Here is a 21,484-nt window from a genome sequence, read left to right on the forward strand (position 1 = left end):
TAACCAGTATAATATATAACAACCTGGTTTAGACCCTATTCTAAATAGTAGTTTCGAGACCACAAATCCTAGTCAGAAAAATATTTTAATATTTTTTTAGTGTCTACAACATGTTAATTTATATGTGTTAAATTTTTGTGATTTAATTTTATTGTTTGAGTGTTCGATTTAATAAAAGTACTTAATCGCGTAAAATGTAAAATTGGCTAGCTATTTGTTAAAGTGTTAAGTTTGTATGTTCTTTATAATGTGGGGTCCTTAGGTTGATAATTAACCATTGGAAATATGCATGGACGGTAATGGGCTTATATTAATAGGTTTTATCATTATATTAATAAGGTTAAATTTGTAAATGTTTAATATTATGTAAGAAAAAAATAAACAAAACAAATGGCCATGCATTTTCATTCATCTTTGGCCGAAAGTTCAAAGGAAAAAGAAAGACAAGAGAAAGTTAGTTTGGCCCTTGTGTTCTTCAATTTAGGTATGTGTTTAGCTCGGTTTTTGATAATTTTTATGTTTTTGAAATCGTTGCTTCGAATACTAGTTAGCCCGTGCTTGAATTTTTGAATTTGATGATGTATTCATGAATTGCCATTGATGATAGCTTGTGGTTTTTGTTGTTTGATTATGAAAAATAAAAATATGTTGTTAGATTAATATGTTTAATTAAGTGATTTTTGGTAAAAACGTCTATTTAGGATTAAATTGTAAATTTTGTAAATTGAGGGGTCAAAATATGAAATAAATGAAAGAAATGGGCTGCTATGAACCTTAGTAAAATTCGGCTATACTAGAGTTTAATGAAATTATGTGTATTTTGTGTTTTGTGAAATAGGGACTAAATTGTAAAAAATGTAAAATGTTAGGGGTTAATGTGCAAATTGCCCTTTTATGTGTTGTGAATTTGAGTACATATATGATTAAATAAGTCTAATTTATACTAATTTATATCAAGAAAAGAGGAAAACGGATTTGGATCGGGGGAAATCAAAATTTGTTGAATAGTCGCTCCGGTTCGTTCGTCTCTGTCCGAGGTAAGTTCATAAGTAAATAAATGTCGTTAAATTTGAATATATATATTTTATAAGTGCCGAATTGAATTATTACAAATGTATGTGTATATGCTGAATTGAATTAAGCATGGGAGCATTACATACGAGCTTGAATTGATCGAATTACGATGTCCAAAAGCCCTGAACGAACCTTAGGAATAGTTGGGATACATATGTCATGACATAGGATTTTGATATGTGATTTCATGTAAGACCATGTTTGGGACGTTGGCATCGATTTGTGATTTACGTGTAAGACCCTGTCTGGGATAGTGGCATCGATAGTTGATTACATGTAAGACCACGTTTGGGACGTTGGCATTGTATGAGCTTTTCGAGTTATCCGAGCATCCTTATTGATTCTGAATGGTTCAATGGGTAATATCGAGTTAAGATCGAATGTGAAAACAAGCTAAATGGTTCAAGTACGTGTGAAGTTAAATACATATGAAAGTAAGGTAAGTTTGGTAATTGAAATGATGAAATAAACTATGCATGATATAAAAAGTGACTTATATGTACATGTGATTGTTCATATTCAACCAAGTGATAAAATAATAATGTTCATGTGTTGATATATGAATTAACAAGTATGATAAATGTATATGTGGTTAAGGTTTGCATGTTTCGGCCTAGTTTAATTGAATTATGTATGTAACACCCCCTAACCCCAAACCATCTCAGAAGAGGGTTATGGAGCATTACCGGAGTTTACAGAATAATTACACACAATTTCATTTACTTTCTTATGTTCATGTCAAAACTGTCTTCTTGAGTAACAGTCACTAAAATATTTATATCTAGAGCTACGAAACTCCAAATTAAGTTCCGTTAATTTTTCTTAAAACTAGACTCATATACCTTTCTACCATAAAATTTTTATAATTTTTTGTTTAGCCAATTAGTACAGTTTATTCCTCAAAGTTACCCCTGATCTGCTGTTTGACAGTTTCGACCTTTCTTTACTAAAATTCAATTATCTCATAGCACAGGGCTTGGATGATGTTCCCGTTTATTTCTCTTGAAAATAGACTCATTAAAGATTCTAAGCATATAAATTATAGCCTGTAATTATTTTTATACAATTTTTAATGATTTTCCCAATTCAGAATAGGGAATTCCAAAATCAATCTGACATTGTCTCACAAAAATTCAAATTCATGCCAAATTAGTCAAATCCTATTTTATACCATAGCCAAATCTAAATTTATTTATTTCATCCTTACATTTACAATTTCAAAATGACATACACATAAGACATCCTAGGTACATGCCATTACCAATAATTAACACACTTTACCTTAATGAATTCGGGATCAGACTGGGATGCTGATTCAACGTTCTATCTTTACTAAACCTGCGCACGGAAACAAACCGTACGCTGAGTATGGTATACTCAGTGGTATTTCTATAATCTGAACACTTGATAATATAACAATTAAACTTAAAATCACAATGATAAATATAACCATTCATTTATTTATTTTAAAGATAAGTTTCATTTACTTACCATAAAAATTCTATACAAGTCATATAACAAACACAACAACATATTTGCTCAATTCTTTTCATTTGCTTACTGTATAAATTCTTTCAATATATTCACAATTTACTTATATTCACACTTTACTTCTTAAAAATATACCATTTTAATTCATTCTAACATCAATCATTATCATTTATAACATATCAACGTGCTATTCTAGATAGCTTTCACTAAATACATACAATTCATATATCTCAATTCACATTTCAATTCATCAAGTGGCATCAATTATATCTAATTAATATTAGCTACGGGAATTAAAAAAATTCATATTCGTTAATTCACTACTAATTTATATCTAATTAATATAATTTTTATTCAATTTCTACTTTAATTTCAATTTAATCTTAACTAGATTCACTTACTTTTTCTATCTCAATTCATACTTCATTTCTATTCAATTTTTAACCAAACTTAGACATAATTATCTATTTTTCATCATAAGACCATAATTTCAAAATTCTTTCAATTTAGTCCTTAAAGCATAAAACTTATGAATCACTTTACAATTTAATCCTTATTTCATTTCTAACTTGAATTTCTATCAATTTAGCCATTAATTCATCTTTTTATTCAAAAAGAACAATATCTAGACAGCTAACAACTTTCAAAATTTTCACTTAAATCAAGTAGTATTCATCTCTAGGATTACATAAACTCAAAATTTACAAGAAAATGGGCTAAATTGACTTACCAAATTAACTTTGAACCTTGAAACCCCAAATTTTTCCTTTTTCTTTTTCTTTCTTTCTTTCTTCCCTGTTTCTTCTCTGTTTCGTTCCCACATTCTGTTTCTTTTCATTCTGTTTCTTTCCTTTATTTCCTTTTTATTTACTTTACTTTTAATAATATATAATATACTTATATAATAAGCAAACATATATGTGTATTACAAGTGTATGTATATCATTGGTACACATATAAAATTTTTTTTACCACACACTTGTCTTACTTTTATTCATTTTATAATATAATATCAATTTAAATAATAATAACAATAACAATAATAATTAAATATAAAACTATAATAAATAATAATAATAATTTAATATATATTTTAACACATAAAAATCTCAGATTTTTATGTTTATACCGCCTCACTTAGGATAAATGGCATAATTGCCATTTTGGTCCTCTTCATTTTCTTTTAATCTACAATTCAACTTTCATCCTTTATTCAATTTAGTCATTTTTCCTAATTACTCTTAATTAAGCTAAATTTACTTAATTAAACTCTAATTAACCACTCATTTTACTTCGTAAATATTTTTAATAAATATTTACGAATCCGTTTTTCAGAAACGGAGACCCGAAAATACACTGTTTCGGTAACGGTAAAATTCGGGTTATTACAATGTATGTCATTGAAATGATTTAATTGCTTATGATTTGCTAAGCTATTTAAGCTTACTGTGTGTTGGTTCGTTCATTGTTTTATAGATTTTGGAAAGCTAGTTACGAGTTTGGGGATTGTCAAAGAAGTCCTTCACACTATCAATCGTTATTTCAGTATTTTATAAGTTTGAACTTTGAACATATGGCATGTATAGGCTTGTTATATTATGTTTGATTTTGAGTTGTATATATTAGGCCATGTGAAAATGGCTTAATCATTATGCTTAAGTTCGGTTATATATGTTCATGGTTAATATGTTTGATGTGTTTGGTTTTTGGTGATTCGGTAATGAGTAATGCAAGGCATGATGCATATTAGGCCATAAAATTAGCTTAATTTAGAAGATGTGTTTTTCTTTGATGGGTTTGGTGTGATGTTTGGACTTATAATTCGGCTTGGTAATGAGATAACGGATGAATGTATGTTTGGTATTTGGTAAGTATTAAATTGGTTAAGTAATGTATATGTCATTGTTGGTATTTGGCTATTAGGTTCAATTAGTGAAATAAGAAATGAATATGCTACTTGACTGTTTTGGTTAATTGTTTCAGTATAATTTCAAATGGTAATTGAGGATTATGATTTAGGTATGTTTTGGTTAGCTTATAATGAAATATTTAAAAGTGTAAAAAATGATGTTTATATTCAGCTAAAGATAAGTAATTGAATATATTTATAAATGATGCATATGACATGTTTGCATATGATTCGGTTTGTAATGACAAGGAAAATATGTGTCATGAATGATTGGTTGATTATTTGAACTATTATAATGTACGTGTATAGGTATATATTCAGTTATGGAATAAGATGATTTGGTTTGATTACATGAATGATATTTATTATAGTAGTTTTAATTCCATAATATTTAGACAATAAGTTCGGCTAATAGAACTATAATGTACTTGTAAAGTGATGTGTTTGATTTAGGAGTTCGAATATGGCTCAATTGATAAGTACATATGTGCAAAAATTTTGTAATGAGAAAATGGGTATATTTGTTCATATTGACTATTGCTAATGCTACATATGTGAGTGGATATTAAGTTGTGTAATATGACTCATTTGATTTTAAAATGCGCATGTGTATTAATTTCGAAGTGGTATGTCTGATATTTAGCTATTGAAATAAATATCTTGTCACATGCTCAGCATATGTTAATTAACTACACATGTTTGATTATTTTTAAGTATCAAATTATAAAATTTGTAATGGTATTAAAGTTTCTAATTTTTTTTGAATGAGATAAGAGTTTTAAATGTGGATGAATTTCAAAGTATGGAATATGATGAATGCTGTTTGAGTTGTGATATGATTGATAATGCCTTATAACCCTATTTCGGCAACGGATACAAGTTAGGGGTATTACATAATAACAAATTTAGTTCTCAATACTTATATATTCTATCAATTCAACCTAATTCTAAATAATTTAATAAATTTAACCCATCACATTTATAAATTCTATCAATTTTGTCCTAAACTTCCTGATCAAAACTTTCAATTTTTAAAATAAAAGCATTCCACATCTATAAATTTGTAAAACCAAAAATGAAAAAAAATTCTCCCAACTAAGGATCTGTTTTCCAAGCCAATTGCTTGTAAATATAATCTTTTCTTTTCTTTTTTTTCTTTCATTAGTTTTCTTCTAAATCTAATAATTTATAACCCTTTCATTGATAAATTTTTGGCTAAAGAAAATGGGAAAAGCTTAAAAAAAAACACTTTAGATTTACTCTTATTGTTAACAACATGATGTTTCCTTCAAAGTACATAAAAATATTCCTTGAAATTGGAAATTAAATATAGATTTAAAAAAATATGACTTTTAAAAAAAACACCAATTGTTCAATCATTAATTATATAAGAAAAAATATGAACATTTAATTTTTCATAAGAAAAAAATGTAAAAGAATTAATTGAATTTCCTTTTGTTGCATTGATAATGATTTTTTCAAATTTATAAAACGATTAAGAGATTAATATGCGTTCTATTTATTTTTAAGTTTTAAATCCACAATAAGCAATGAACATAAGTAATAATCTGTTTTAATGTCAAATTATTTACCAAATTAATTAAATACTAAAATTATGATAGTCAAAGTGGAAATTTATTTTTTACAAATATTAAATTATTTATATAATTCTACTACTTATTATATTTTTAAATTTTGTATACTCTATTATTTTTAATGGTATTTAGTTAATTTTTAACACTAACTTCTTAAAAATATAAAGTAAAAGGATTATGTATTGAATTGAATAATTTCAACCATAATTAAAACAATTTAGAGACATAGAATGTCTCTATTTTAAAAGCTGAAAATTTTAGTTAGGAAGTTTGAGGATCAAATTGATAAAATTTGTAAATGTGAAAGGTTAAATTTATTGAATTATTTAGAATTATGATCAAATTGATAAAATAAGTAAGTATTGAGGATTAAATGCATTATTATAACAGTTAGAAAAAAGAAGGCTTTCTGTTGTGACCAAAATAGGAATGAATTCAATCTTTAGTACTTAAATTGAAAAATTTTATAGTTAAGTGACCAAAATAGGAACGTGAGCATAGTTGGTTCCATTAGAGGACATGTGTTCAACTCTATAAATACACAGTCAAGTTTGTGAGGTACAATGTAATCTCCGCAAAACCCATTACACAAGATATAACAGTTACTTAATCAACCAAATAACTACAATCACTTTCCATTAGATTTCTCAGAACCAAAGGAAGTCCAAGGTATCTGATTGGTTGTGTGCCCAACTTGACTCATGTATGATCCACAATTCTTTGTAACTAAGCATGACTAACTCCAGAACTAAAAATCCCAATCTTGGAGTTCCTCATTTTGAAGACTAGAGAGACATTATAAAAAAAATTCCAACACATTTACGATGACACATATTATCTCTACCGACCCCTTGATAAAAACAAGTCGATCATCCACAAAATAGAGATGTGTAAGCTGCAATTTCTGACATTTTGGATGATATTAAAAAGATCTTGTACATACCAAATTTGTTGAGCAACTGAGAGAAAACATTCATCCTAATGATGAAAAGATATGGTGACAAGGGATTAGCCTGTCTAAACTCTTTTGCACCTGAAAAATATGTGTTTTTTTACCAAAATAGGACAATAATAATAATAAAATACCAAAATAATATAAGAAAAAAATTATGTACTAAAAATGGTACATCTAGGGTGATCACGCCACTGCTATAGGAGGCACCACCCTGGCTCTGACAAAAATTTTGACTTTTCTATTAAAAAAATTTAAAAACGAAAAAAAATAAAAAATTGAAAAAAAAAAGGAATGGAGGAGGTGCCAGAGGCGACACCCAACCAGTATAAGAGCTGAAGCAGCAACTCCGAAAGCAAGAAGCAACAGCAATGAGAAAAAGAGAAAAAGAACAAAAAGGAGGAGAAGGGAAGAAGGAGAAGGAAAAAAATAGAAAAGAGAAGGTATAATTTTTTTTTAAATAATGGATTTTTATATTGTTTTTGTGTTTTTGCTGTTATTATTATTGTTGATTTTTATTGATTTTTGTTGTTAGTTATTATTGTTAGTTATTATTATTGTTTGTAAAAAACTCTTATTATTATTGTTAGTAAAAAACTATTATTAGGATTGTTGGTTATTATTGTTAGTAAAAAACCCTAATTATTGTTAGTTATTATTATTGTTGATTTATATTAATTTTGTAAAAAAACCTAAAAAAGCCTATTTATGTTATGTAAAGAATGTTTGATTTTTTTATGTAATTTATTTGTTATATGTGTTTTAGGTTGATTAGATAATATTTATGAAATTTGTTTGGCATGTTATAGATATTGTTAGAAATGACAACATATTTGATATTGCCTGATGAGATAATAACTTCAGCACAAAGGAAGAAAGTTGATAAGATGATGAGAGAAGTGCAAGATTACAGAATGAAACCAGAAGAAGACATTGTTCAACACGTTATCACAGTAAATAAAAAGATGCAAGAAATGTTGTGGAAGGGTCATGAAATGATTAGAAAGAATAAAGTGCAATACTTAACCCTTAGAGGGACATTAATAGAACGGGATCATCAAATCAGTTTAGACCAACTTTGGAAGACATTGGTATCACGAACCTATTGGAATCTAGTTATATGCTTTGTAAAATTTATAATCTCTTATGGAGCAAGAAAAATAGCGAGACAAAGTATAGGTTCAAGAAAGTTGGCTGGGAAGCAAAATGTGATTGACATACCATGTATGAATAAATTAGATGTTAGGAAATTACCCAGAGAATTTCTAATTTCAATACCCGTTATAAAGATTGAAGAGGAAGAAGATCCCGAGGAATTTCCAAATTGGATTGTAGAAGATGAATATGAAGATAATCAAGAATATCTAAATTGGATTGTACAGTATTTCCCAGAAGGAGATACAGGTCGGAGATGGAAGAAAACGTAGACTTGAATTTGAATGGTTAAATGTAAAGATAAATGTTGTTCATGTACAAAATGAGAACTAAAAAAGTATGAGCTTATGAATGAAAAAAATTGCATATTGATTAATTAAATTTTTTATTTAAGTAATTTATTTACTGTTCGAAATTGTTTTGAGAAATTTTGTTTATTTTTTAATAGATTGAGCATTGAAGATGAATAATAAATTTTTCGTATGCGTTTATTTTGATGGACTCATCTTGATAACAACCGTTGGATGCATATTTGAATGTCAGAAACAAATAGCAATGAGATTTAATAGAAATGTCCCATTGGATGATATGAAGGGAAGGATTAACGCAAAAATTGTTAGACATTATGGGAGAAGGATCTTGAAACTTTTCTATAAGTTTCTACTTTCGACAGATCCCATCAAATTCACTGAAATGGAACTTGTAGGCGACGAAGACGTGGAGACAATAATCGCTCTTTACTGTAGGAATGAGAGTGACAAAAATGCACCGATTCACTTATTTGTTGAGTTAGCCGGTATGGAGCAAAATGAAGATCTCACTGTATATGGTGAAGAATATGGGGCTCAAGAACCGTGCATGGTGGCTCTAATATCATTTGTTGATAGTGAATCGACTATAGGTGGGATCGATATCGATTTTAATGTTACACCCAATATTGATGTGGTTGGTGATGATGGATACGATAGTAATGATCCTTGTGATCAAGAGGTCGATAGTGATAGTGATCCCGATGTGGATGATGTCCCCGATGATATTGACGATGAAGACGTGAATGACGATGGAAACATTAACGCGTCTTCGGTCAGGAACCAGATGCGACGTATTGTGATATACAATAATCCTAGGCCACACATATCACTCATAGACCCCGACGCGGCACATGTAGCTGAGTTCCTAGAGTACCCTGAAATACTTCCTGCTCACCGGCTGGCCGTAAATTTTGATCCTAAAGAGTTGTTCGTAGGCCAAAGATTCGAAAGTTAAGAAGAGTGCGTATTTGCTATTAAGCGGTATAGCATGAATATATCAGTGGATTATAAAGTTGCAGTGTCTAAATTGACATTATATATTGTGGAGTGTTGGAAGTCGGCGGAAGGATACAATTGACGGGTGCGAGTTGCATTTATTCAAAATTCGCATATGGGGAGATACGCAAATTTGTTGGACCTCACACATGCACATCAACACGTATGACAGAAAATATCAAAAACTTGATTCTAAAACTATCTGTATGTGTATCATGCCAATGGTGAAGGACATGCCGACCAATAAAGTTTAGGTACTGATTGCCGAAATGCAGACACAATTTTAGTATCGAGTATCATATCAAAAGGCATGAATAGCTAAATAGATGGAAATGGAGCAATTGTATGGGGATTTCGATGCGTCGTATAGCGAGCTACGAGGATGGATAGTCGCTATGCGGGAGTACGTACTGGGGACTGCCCTTGAGTTATAGACACGACCTTATTACGGCCCGGATGACCAACTACAGTCGGGAAAATGAATTTTTCATCGAATGTTTTAGACGTTTGATCCATGTGTGCGCCCATTTCCCTACTGCAAGCCATTTTTGCAAGTGGATGAGACCTAGCTATATGGAAAATATATACAGATCTTACTTCTTACAGTTGCTCAAGGCGGCAACAAGAACGTGCTCTCGTTAGAATTTTCCATCGTAGATAAGAAGAACATGGAATCGTGTGAATTCTTCCTTACCAACCTACGGAGATATGTTATTAGCAACGATAATATTTGCATTATCTCCAATAGAGGGAAAGGATTAATAGTCGCCATTAGGCGTTCCGGTGTACTATGGAGATCCGTTTACTGCATCCGACACATCGCGGTTAACTTCCATCGAGATTATAAAAATGCAGACTGGAAGAGACAAGTTGTGAAAATAGGTAAATGATTACCTTATCTTTTTAATATAATATTTTAATATTTTAGGGCAATACTGTAACTTATATTTTCTTAATACATATACAGTGCACGAGCTAGAGCCACACATTTTCTACCAAAGAATGACTCGACTTTAGAGTGACATGGAGGGTCAAACGAACATATCTTTCTGATAGTGGTTGGGTACTATGGAGCTGTGGTAATGGGCTCAAAGTTTTGAAGATGGCTTTTGTTATGGTCAAATAACCACAAACTTAGTGGAGGGGTCAACGCTGTGTTGTTAAAAACACGACATCTTCCGATTTCATCTATCTTTTCGGATACATTCTACAGGTTGGCTACCTTAATGCCAAGAATGGGTCAGCAACAAGTCAACCAGATGGAGGCGGGACACGTGTTTGTCGAAGATGTTAGAGATGCAATGGTTGCAAATCGTCGGATGGCGAGGTCGATGAATGTTGAAATACATTCACGATGCCTTGAAACTTTTCAAGTTACAGAAACCATTGGTCGTCGACCCAGTATACCACCTAGGTCCTATGGAGTTGATCTCCGGAACAAATGATGCGATTGCAGGAGGTTCCAAACACTTCATTATCCATGTGCTCATGACGTGCCAGCGTGTGCTAAAGTGAACTTTAATGTTGAACAATTTGTCGATGATGTGTACACACTTGAGCGTACGTTACGTGTCTGGGAAAATGAGTTCCCCGTTCTGTCTGACCTATCTACTTGGAAGGTGCCTCAGACGACTTTTGAGCTTGTCCCAGACAGAGGGCTACGCAGGAATCCGAGAAGTCGTCTGCAATCATCTAAAATTCGGAATGAAATGGACATTAGGGAGAAATCCGATGGTAAGTGTTGTGGATTATACAAGTTAGCTGGTCATAATTGGAGTAAATGCCCACAACGAAACTATCATGTTGGACAATCGTCATGATCGGGTAGGAATTGAGCTTATGTTGTAATGTATTTAATTTATAAAAAAAATTATATTGCAAAGTTTGTATTTTTTTGTATATATTTAATGTTCCAATTAGATTAATGTATTTAATTAGATTAATGTTGCAATGTATTTAAAGTTTGTTCCAATTTATATTACAAGACTAAGTTTGTTACAAGTTTTAGTGTTTTTTAATGTAATTTACGTTATGGTCAAATTTTATTCCACTTTTTTCAAAGTTCCAATTAATCTAATTAAATATATACAAAAAATATAAACCTTTTAATATCAAAACCCAAGAAAACCCTAAAATTGATGGTTCAATGGTGTGGTTCTAGGGATATATTTCTACGGAGGTCGACGTTCATGTTGTGGGTGATTGCGACTACCAACATCCTCTTCAGTCGCAGGTGAAGGTGTCTAATACATGGAAGAAAAATCATATGGCTCAAATGGCACCGATGAACTTGAGCCGGGAGGAGTGTCATGCTGTGGTGGATACGGGCTGGGGGTAGTGGAGTACTGTGGTGGATACAGGCCGGGAGAAGTTTTGTGCTGTGGTGGATACAACCCAAAGATGTCAAACCCGTAATGGTATCGGCCCCCTAACGAGCTCGGGAAATACTCATTGCTCGGCAAATCCAGATGATAAGAAGTATCTGCCGAATGTGAATGCGATCACTCAGACTCAGGCTCTAGCTGTGCTCGGGCTTAGGCTCGGGATCTGGCCGTGGCTCGGGCTCTATATCGCCACTGGCTCGTACGCCTCAGGTAGTTGCACGTGTGGGAGGACTACAGTCGACTACCTACCAAGTAAATATGGCGTCCCCATACTAGAGTACCATTGTATTTACTCTAACGATGGTTGCAAATCGGAAGACATATCCGTCTGAGGTCTTCGAGCCATCCAATTATCCCACACCGCGATATGTTTTTTGTGCACAACTCCCCAATGACTTCTATGTTTTCCTCTCTTGTTGATGCCATGAACCTTCCCCACCTACATTGGCGGATTCGGGATATACTAGATGCAACCAAACTGTCCTAGTATTCGATCCCTGTGGTACCACTCGACTATATTGAAATTGATAATTGGTGCACTAGTGCACCACAATTGAGAATCAACGTAGGTAGACGATGGTATAATAGCCGCAATTTCTAGTCTATGATATGACATCTATATAAACTGCACGATTAATACTGTAACAGTTCGATTTTGGGCTTAGTCCGAACAGTAGTTTTGAGACCATAAATTTAAAGTTTGAGAAATTATTTAATTATTATTTTGGTGTTATACCATGATTATTTCAGTGCATAAAAAAATTGGTGAAGTAATTTTAGCATTTGTGAGCTTAATTGCGAAAAAAGACTAAATCCCATAAAGGAAAAAGTTGTGATTTGCTAGCAAATAATGTTAAATGGCCATGGATTATAAATTAGGGGTATTTAAGTGCAAATAGACCATAGGATGGTGCTTGGCCGACCATGAGACAAGGAAATTAGAATAGTCAAATGCTAGGTGAAGTTTGGTGACTTATTTGGCCAATAAGAAAATAAAATAAAATAAAAGATGATATCATCCATTTTTCATCTTCTTCTCCACCGAAAAACACCAGCAAAATAGAGGTTTGAAAGCTTGAAATTTGAACAACTTGTAACCCTCACAAGTAAGTGATTTTGATGGTCTTTCTTGATGATTTTTGTACTTTTAGAACCCTTGTAGCATGAGCTTTCAAATGAAGGGATTATTTTGTAAAATGGTTAAAATTCTAGGGTTTTACCATGAGAGTGTCCATGTTGTTTTCCAAAATTTTATGGAAGAAAATGAATTATAGTTGTGAAATAAATAACTTTTGTGAAGTAGTTTTGATGGAAACCCTAACTGAGAACCATTTTGCATAAGTTGTAAAATAGGTAATAAATGTGTGAAATAATGAGAATTGTGGGCTGATCCTAGTATAAAAAGTATTTAGCTAGGCTTGATTAATGAGAAAATGTGATAAAAATCAATTTTCGGGGCTAGGGGCAAAATGGTTATTTTGCCAAATTATAAATTGTTGAGTACCTGATCGATAAAATGATTAAATTTGTGAATTTTTATTATTTTAGATTAAGAAATACAAAATCTGAACCTAGACCATCCTCTACATTTTGTAGTCCGAGGTAAGTTGTATGGCAGTAATGCACCTATAATGTTATAATGTATGATTGAATTAATATTGCAAAAACTGTTATGGTTGTGAATATGAGAATGCATGTTGAGAAATTAATGTAGTAAAGATTTCCGGTTGAACATTTAGAATAAACTTAGATATTTATACCATGACATTGGGTGGTATATGAGCCAGTGTATGACATGTCTGGGACATGTATCGGCCACATCATGAGTGCCAGGGTAAGACATGTCTGAGACATGTATCGATATTGAGACGAGAGCTAGTGTAAGACATGTCTGGGACATGCATCGGCCTTGGGATATACAAGCTAGTGTAAGACCTGTTTGGGACACGGCGTCAGCTTGTTGTATGTCAGTGTAAGACCTATCTGGGACATGGCATCGACATCGATAGATGAGAGTCAGTATAAGACCTGTCTAGGACATGGCATCAGCCTCAATATATGAAAGTCAGTGTAAGACCTGTCTGGGACACGGCATCAACTTTAATGTGCTAGCCAGTGTAAGACCATGTCTGGGACATGGCGTCGGCATTTTATCCCATGTTTGGGGCTATTGATTATCCGGTAGTATTCTAAATAGTTCAACGAAAGATTTATGATTTATATCGAAATGAGAAAAGTTATGACCATGTGGTAAGTGGTACATGTACCTATTTGAAATGTATGACATATGGGCTCGATATATGCCATATGAATTGTATTGGATGGTGATGAGTAAATTGTGCTTATATCTACTTATGGTATTCATGAACAAGCTATGAAAGGTTATGAGCATATTCTTCTATGATAATTAGTTGACGTTTATTTTCATGGAACTTACTAAGCTTTATGCTTACCCCATTTCCTTTCCATTTTCTTATAGTGTCGCCAAAGTAGTCGTGGATCATCGCCTACGTCGGAGAAGCTAGTCACACTATCATTTTGAAGCACTTGGTATAGTTAGTTCCTTTATTTTGATTATGGCATGTATAGGATCCTTTGATTTTGTTAAAGTGTCACATTGTTTTGCGGCCAAATGTGTTGGCTTAATTTAGTACTTGACTCATTTTGTATAAGGCCATGGATAATGGCTAATATTGAAAGTTGTTTTATGAATGCAAGAAAGTCTTTCATGAATATGAAAATTGTTGGCATGGTTGTATATGTATGAAATGTATATAGGCCTTAGTTATGGTTGCTTGGTTGAGAAATCATGTTGTGATAGACTTGGGTATGATAGATTGTGTTTTCAGGGTGACAAGGGGCTTGGTAGATAACCCTATATCGTCCACACAATTAGACACATGGGCGTGAGTCTAAGCCGTGTGTGACACACGGTCAGTCCCATGAGCGTGTTGTTCGACCATGTGTCCCTTGCAACTTGAAATTGCAAGTTAGTATGCATGGTAGTGAAGACACGGGTAGGGACACGACCGTTTGTCTCAGTTGTGTGGAGGACACTGCTTCTGGCCATGGGTGTGTGCCTTGGCCGTGTGCCCCTAAATTATTTTTGACATCAGAAATAAAATGTCAAGGTTTTTAGACACAGGCTAGGACAAGGGCGTGTCATAGCTGTGTGAAGGACACAGGTCATGGTCACGGGCGTGTGTTAGGCCTTGTGAAAATCCCTGTAGGTTTGAATTTGGAGTTTAATTCACACAGACTCGGGGCTCAGGCGTGTCCTTTTGTACTTAGGCTGTGTGAACCACACGGGCCTTTAGCACGGCCATATCATAATAGCCACACGGGCATGTTGCTCTTTCACACGAACGTGTGCCCTGCTTCAAGTGGCATTTTTCAAAGTTTTCAAAGTTATTTGGATTAATCTCAGGTTATTTTCAAAACATGATTTGGGCCTCATAGGTCCATATTAAAAGCTTTTAGAGTAAAAGAGAAAAGTTTTAAGTTTGACCTAGTTTTCATAACTCGAAAATGATTATATGCATATGGTTAAGTCAGGTAATACCTTGTGCTCAGTCCCGGCCTTGGACTCGGGTAAGTGGTGTTAAATTTAGTGGTATCAAAGCTATAGTTTAGTCGATTCTAGGACTAACTTAACATGAGTACGAGTTTAGCTACACATGCCATATTTGTATATTGATAGTGTGACAACTCCTGATGAGATAAATAGTATTTTATATATAGTAAATTGATGCGTGATATTCGTAACAAGTTTTAAAGATTTATAAATGAATCGTTCTTGAGACTAACTTATTATCACGATTAAGGCAAATGCACCTATCGAACAGTAGTATAGTTCAGCAAGACCAGATTGTCGAACCCAAAGGAACTACGAGTACTAGTATTTACTTCCTTTTTATTATCTAGCCTAAAAATTAAGAGGTTTGGTTATCTAAACTAATTACTAACTAAGAATGCACAGAAAGAAAACTTGGTAAAATACTTTTGGGAAAATTCGATTAATTGAGACAATACCTAAGGAAAAATCCACCTAGACTTCACTTTTTATTTGACTCTAAATCAGACGATTTATTTATTTGACTTGATCCGTAGAAATCCCTAAGTTATATTATTATCTCTCTCGAGACTAATAACGTCTAACCCTAGGTTGAATAATTGAAATCTCTTTCTAATTAACATACTAGAATTGCATTAACTAGTTCTATGGATTCCCTTATTAGGTTTCACCCTAATCTGGAAAAATCTTGTCACCCTATCTCTAGGCGTGCAATCAACTCCGCTTAATTATGATAAATTTACTCTTAGGCAGGGTCTATTCCTCCTCTGAATAAGAGCTTAACTTGAATCATTATCCTGGAATATCAAAGCAAGAATTAAGAACACATGATTAAGAACAAGTCAAATATTTATCATACAATTCAGATAATAATAACAAGATCCGTCTTAGGTTTCATTCCCCTTAGGTATTTAGGGGATTTAGTTCATACTTATGAAAGAAAACATCTCAAAAGCATAAAGATAACAAAACATAAGAAAACCCAAAACTCCTGAAGGAACTTGAAGGGAGATTTTTAGTCTTGATAATGAATCCGGCTTCTGAGATGGATCAATCGGCTTTCCTTGAGTAAATCGTTGCTTCCTACTCTGCCTTCTCCTTCTAAGTGCCTCCTCAGATGTTTAAATAGGCTTTAGAATGCCTAAGAGCCTCCAAAATTGACCTTTTCTGAATTAGACTAAACTTGGGCTCAGCAGGGACACGACCGTGTGACACGCCCGTGTACGATTACTCAAGGTCGTCATCAAGGCTGTTAAATGGGCACGAGCGTGTGATCTACTTGTGTAAGTCATGGTTCGATCTTACCAAAGGGACACGGCCATGTGACACGCCCATGTGAGGAAGTCCAGGCCGTGTTGATTTCCCACGTGGGTCCATTTTCTCCGTTTTCGGCCTGTTTCTCGCCCTTTTTACTCTCCTATGCTCACCTAAGTATAAAACATGAAATTAAAAGATTAGAAGCATTGAATTCACCAATTATAAGGAGAACCCATCCATAATTGCGCTAAGCATGGGATAAAAATATGTATAAATTATGGCTTATCAAATACCCCCACACTTAAGCATTTGCTTGTCCTCAAGCAAAATCCTCAACTCACAATCAAAATAAATTTTTCTCAATTTATAATCCCTATCAATAATAACTCAAAATAATCCATAAGTATTCATACATTGAAAATTCAACTAAAAGTTCATCAAAGTTTCAAACATTCCAAGTTGAGCATTTTATCACGAAAACATAGGTATCTCCCTTTATCTAAGTGATTACCTTTGATCAAAATATCGCAAAGTTTAACATCCTCACTAAAGATTCACTCAAATCACTCAAGGTGTTTAAGGATATCAAAAAAGCACTCATTAGTCAATATCAAAAGTTATTACCATAGGCTCGCTTGAAAATCAAATCGCCACCACTATATATTGAGTTGATACATCAATCAAACAGGTCTTTTAGAGGTTGTAAAGTGGCATTGGTTAGAGGGTGTAGTCACAAGCTGAAAGAAAAGGTTAGAATCGAGATTAAATTAAAAAATCACTTAGCTAATAAAATAACTAGTCATCAATTGAATACAAGTGAGCTTCTTCTTAGAATATGGAATTAACATTCAAGCTAAAAAATGACGAATTTCAACTAAAATGTATTGAAGTAAATTCGTTTTTTTTAAGAACAAGTCAAATACATCAAAACATAGGTAAGCAATTAGTTCAAATCAAATCTCGACAAAAATAGGGATCAAATTAGGGGATTTCTACAATAATGGGTTATGGGTTAATATTGAGGGTAAATCAATTAATGGTTTGTTAGGCTCAAAGGGTTTCACTAAGGGTTAATTATGAAGGTAGGCTTTTGTGGAGTGAGTGGGTTAAACCTAAGTGCCTTTATCATCTTGACATATCAAATCAAATGGTGTGGTCTTGACATGCATAATCAAGCAAGTTCTAGAATAACAATTCAATGCTGACGCACTCATAATATAAGTGAGCATGAAAGGAGTAAAATATGCTCTAAAGGCTCAAAATCTCACAAAAATTATGTTTTTTTATGTTCAAACTTGTGAATTTCAACTCAAGATAATGCCTAAACTTGGGGAAACAACTTAAAAGTTTTTAATTCTTCAAAAATCAACTCATCATGCTTGATTCCCTAATGTCTTAAAGTTTAAAAAATCAATGCATAATTGCCTATGTTTTAATTCAAGACATATTCATAAAAATCATAAATTAATTAAAATCCATTCTAATAGTGATATGAGTGGTTCACGTGAGAATAAGATAAAATTCGGGGATTTCTAATGATGATATGAAAGACCCCCCACACTTAAGATGTACATTGCCCTCAATGTACAAAGATAGATATATTGAAAAGTATAGATATATAATCATAAGATATGGAGAGAAGTGAAACTTCCTGAATGATGAATGAACTCCTTGAATTGGAGTGATGGAGAGTAAAAGGCCAAAGCAATGATGAGAGTGGAGGAGGATACTCCGGTGGTGGTAGAGGTTCATTAATCCATAAATCCTACGCCAAAAGAATATTATATCTGGTGGTAGCTATGGTCGTGGTCGAGCAGGACATGGCATTCGTGGAGAACCTTTCCAGGTGGAGTTTTTAGTTCCTATGCGATGATAAGCTTTGAAGCTCTTTATAGATGTGATAGAACCAGGAACTTTTTAGGGAATATAAAGAAGCATAATTACTCGTAATGAAATAGTCGAAATTAAAAATTGTAAAATTATAATTATAAAACCTAATAAAAATAAGCTTAAAGAAAAATAAAAAGTACTTTTAAAATAGAATAAAAGTAAAAATATAAAATAATAAATAAAAGTTTTTAAACATCTTCATCACTAGATGGTTCGCGAGGTGGGGGTGGCGATGAGATGTGGAAGTGCTGACAAATCTGCTATAGAGTAGCATCAATGTTATCAAAGCGCTGCTTGAATCGAGTAAGGCGCTCAGATATGTCAGCGTATGAAGTCACCGCATGAACTGGACGAGAGGGGGTGGTGGCTAAGTCGGTGGATCCTCGTGACGTGGAGGGACATCATCAGTAATGTCCTCTGGGTCCTCTTCCTCGATGGACTGGGCGAGGCGGTACTGAGGAGGGTATGTGCCATGTCGTTTCTCGATCATCCTCATACTTAGTATGTCCGAGATGCCTTGTGGGGACATCTGGCTGATGAGAGTGAGGGAAGATGATTGTGCTGCCGTGTTAAGGAGCCCAAAGTGCTGAGCCAATCGAGTCACATAGGGCCCGATAGAGATGACCCCTCTTCTGTGCCGCTCCGTCTGGTGGCGACTGGCGAGGGCAATAAAGTAGGCGAGGTCAATGACGTGCCCATTCGCCATACTCCATAAGAAATAAGCGTCGTGGGTGGTGACGACGCCGGTGGTCTCTCATCTCCCTATCAGACTGTGAGCTAAAATGGCGTGTAGGTACATCAAAGATAGAGGGAGAGGCGATGCCTTGGAGCGGCTAGGATCGTAGGTGGTCGAGGCATGGATGAGGTCCCTCCAACATTTTGAGGGGGAGTAGTGGATGTGGCGGTGGAGGGTGTTGAGTTCATTGTCTTCCATGAACTCCTCCGTGTATAGCCCTAATGCAATCCTGAACTCGGGTACGCTCAAATGGCATACTAGACCACCAAGGCGGAGCTGGACCGTTCCAGGATCGTCGAAGTTGGTCATGACAGTCTGAAGATGGAACGTCGAGCAGAGCTCCAATGTAAACTTGAGATACGTTGGCTCGATGATATCAAAGAAGAGCCCCTCACGGGTCAGTCGACAGGAGGGCTCAGACCACGTCAGCCAAATGAATCGGTTCTAGTGCGGCCCAATCAATGCAGCGGCCCACACCTAGGGGTCGGGCTCGTAAAATCTGATATAATTTCTCTTGGGGTCTCAAGAGAACCTGGAAGAACGGGTGCCTAATCCCCGTGGTAGGACCCGAGGATGACGCTGCTCCTTTCCTATTCTTCAGCGGTCTTCTTACCACGTAAAGATGGCATTGTACCTGCATTGAAAAATCGAAGTTCAACCAATATGCCCCAACAATAGTATGGAAAATCAAGACTAAATATGAATATTTCATGAGATGTACGTACTAGATGATACAAACTAAAACAACTAAATATATCTAGTTATAGGATTATGGGAATAATGAATGAATGCATGTGGATAAGCATTGATTTCATGCAAATAAGGAAAAATGAAAGAGTATAGCATAATATAGTAACTAAAATGAAAAATTTTTTATAAAACAAGCATGAGTATTTTGATATTCTAACTATGAATATTCATTCAAAATAGTTCAATAACAGAAAAATCATGAAATAAGCAACATATTTAAAGAAAATAGAGAGAAAAGAGTAAATAAAAGCAAAAGGAATGAGCTTGGGGGTCAGAATCGGTGTTGTAGGCGGCGCACAGGCGTGGGGGGTAGGGTGTGTGAAGTTGCAGCGGCTAGGGTTAGGGTTTTTTTGGGGAGGGAGATGATGAATAGTGAGGGGTTTATATAGATTTTGGGGCACACAGTCGTGGGACACGCCCGTCTGTCTTAATTTTTGCCCGTATGTTTCCTGAATTTTGAATTTGGGCGCGTCTGACATTTGGCCCACGCCCGTGTTCTTTGGGCATGTAGGTGCACACAGTTGTGTGGCACGCTCGTGTCTTGTTCGTTCGCTTCTCCCACGCCCGTGTACATAGGTCCACGCCCGTGTTGGTTTTGACAGTATAGTCCATGGGTGTATGGCACGGATGTATGGCACGGGCGTGTCGCACGCCCATGTTACATTCTCAGTTTCAACCACGGTTTCAACGCACGGGAGTGTCTCACGCCCGTGTTGTTTTGGAAATTTTGCCCACGGCCATATCGTACGACCGTGGCAACTTATCGCACCCCGTGTTGGGGTAAAATCTTGCCTTATTTTCACACGGCCTAATGCACGCCTGTGTGCCTGGCCGTGTGGGCTTTAGTAAGCCTGCTTTCCATGATTTGGTTAGTATGATAGATGTTAAAAACAAAAATTTAAAGAATTTAACACTGTTAGTGCTTGGGTTGCTTCTCGAGAAGCACTTATTTATAGTCTAAGCTAGACTTACCTCTCTTCTGCATGGTTAAAGTGGTGCGAGAAGTTTACACTCCCCATCCCTGCTATCAACTTTATCAACATAAGGTTTAAGATGGGTGTTGTTTACCTTAAATGTGCCGACTTTGGGATGAATTACCTCGACTGTACCATATGGGAAAATACTGAGTACCGTAAGAAGAATTTCTTCATTAGGTTCAGGAGTAGCAATGCGAGGATCTGCTGCATCTAGTAGTACTTTGTCTCCAACCTTAAGTTGATTTGGTGAGGTATTGAGCTCGTCTTGGCTTAGTTTAGGTTTATCAGGTGTTTTCGGTTTTTGTGTCCGCCATTCATCTAGCTCCTCAATTTGTAACCTTCGTTCTTCATAGATAGGTCATTTGTTGTTGTCCATGGCTTATATGCGTTCTTCGTAACTGTTTCCTGCACAGAAGGTTTCACCACATGATCA

Source organism: Gossypium hirsutum, chromosome A04 (assembly GCF_007990345.1).
Source record: "Gossypium hirsutum isolate 1008001.06 chromosome A04, Gossypium_hirsutum_v2.1, whole genome shotgun sequence".
NCBI classification, from domain to species: Eukaryota; Viridiplantae; Streptophyta; class Magnoliopsida; order Malvales; family Malvaceae; genus Gossypium; species Gossypium hirsutum.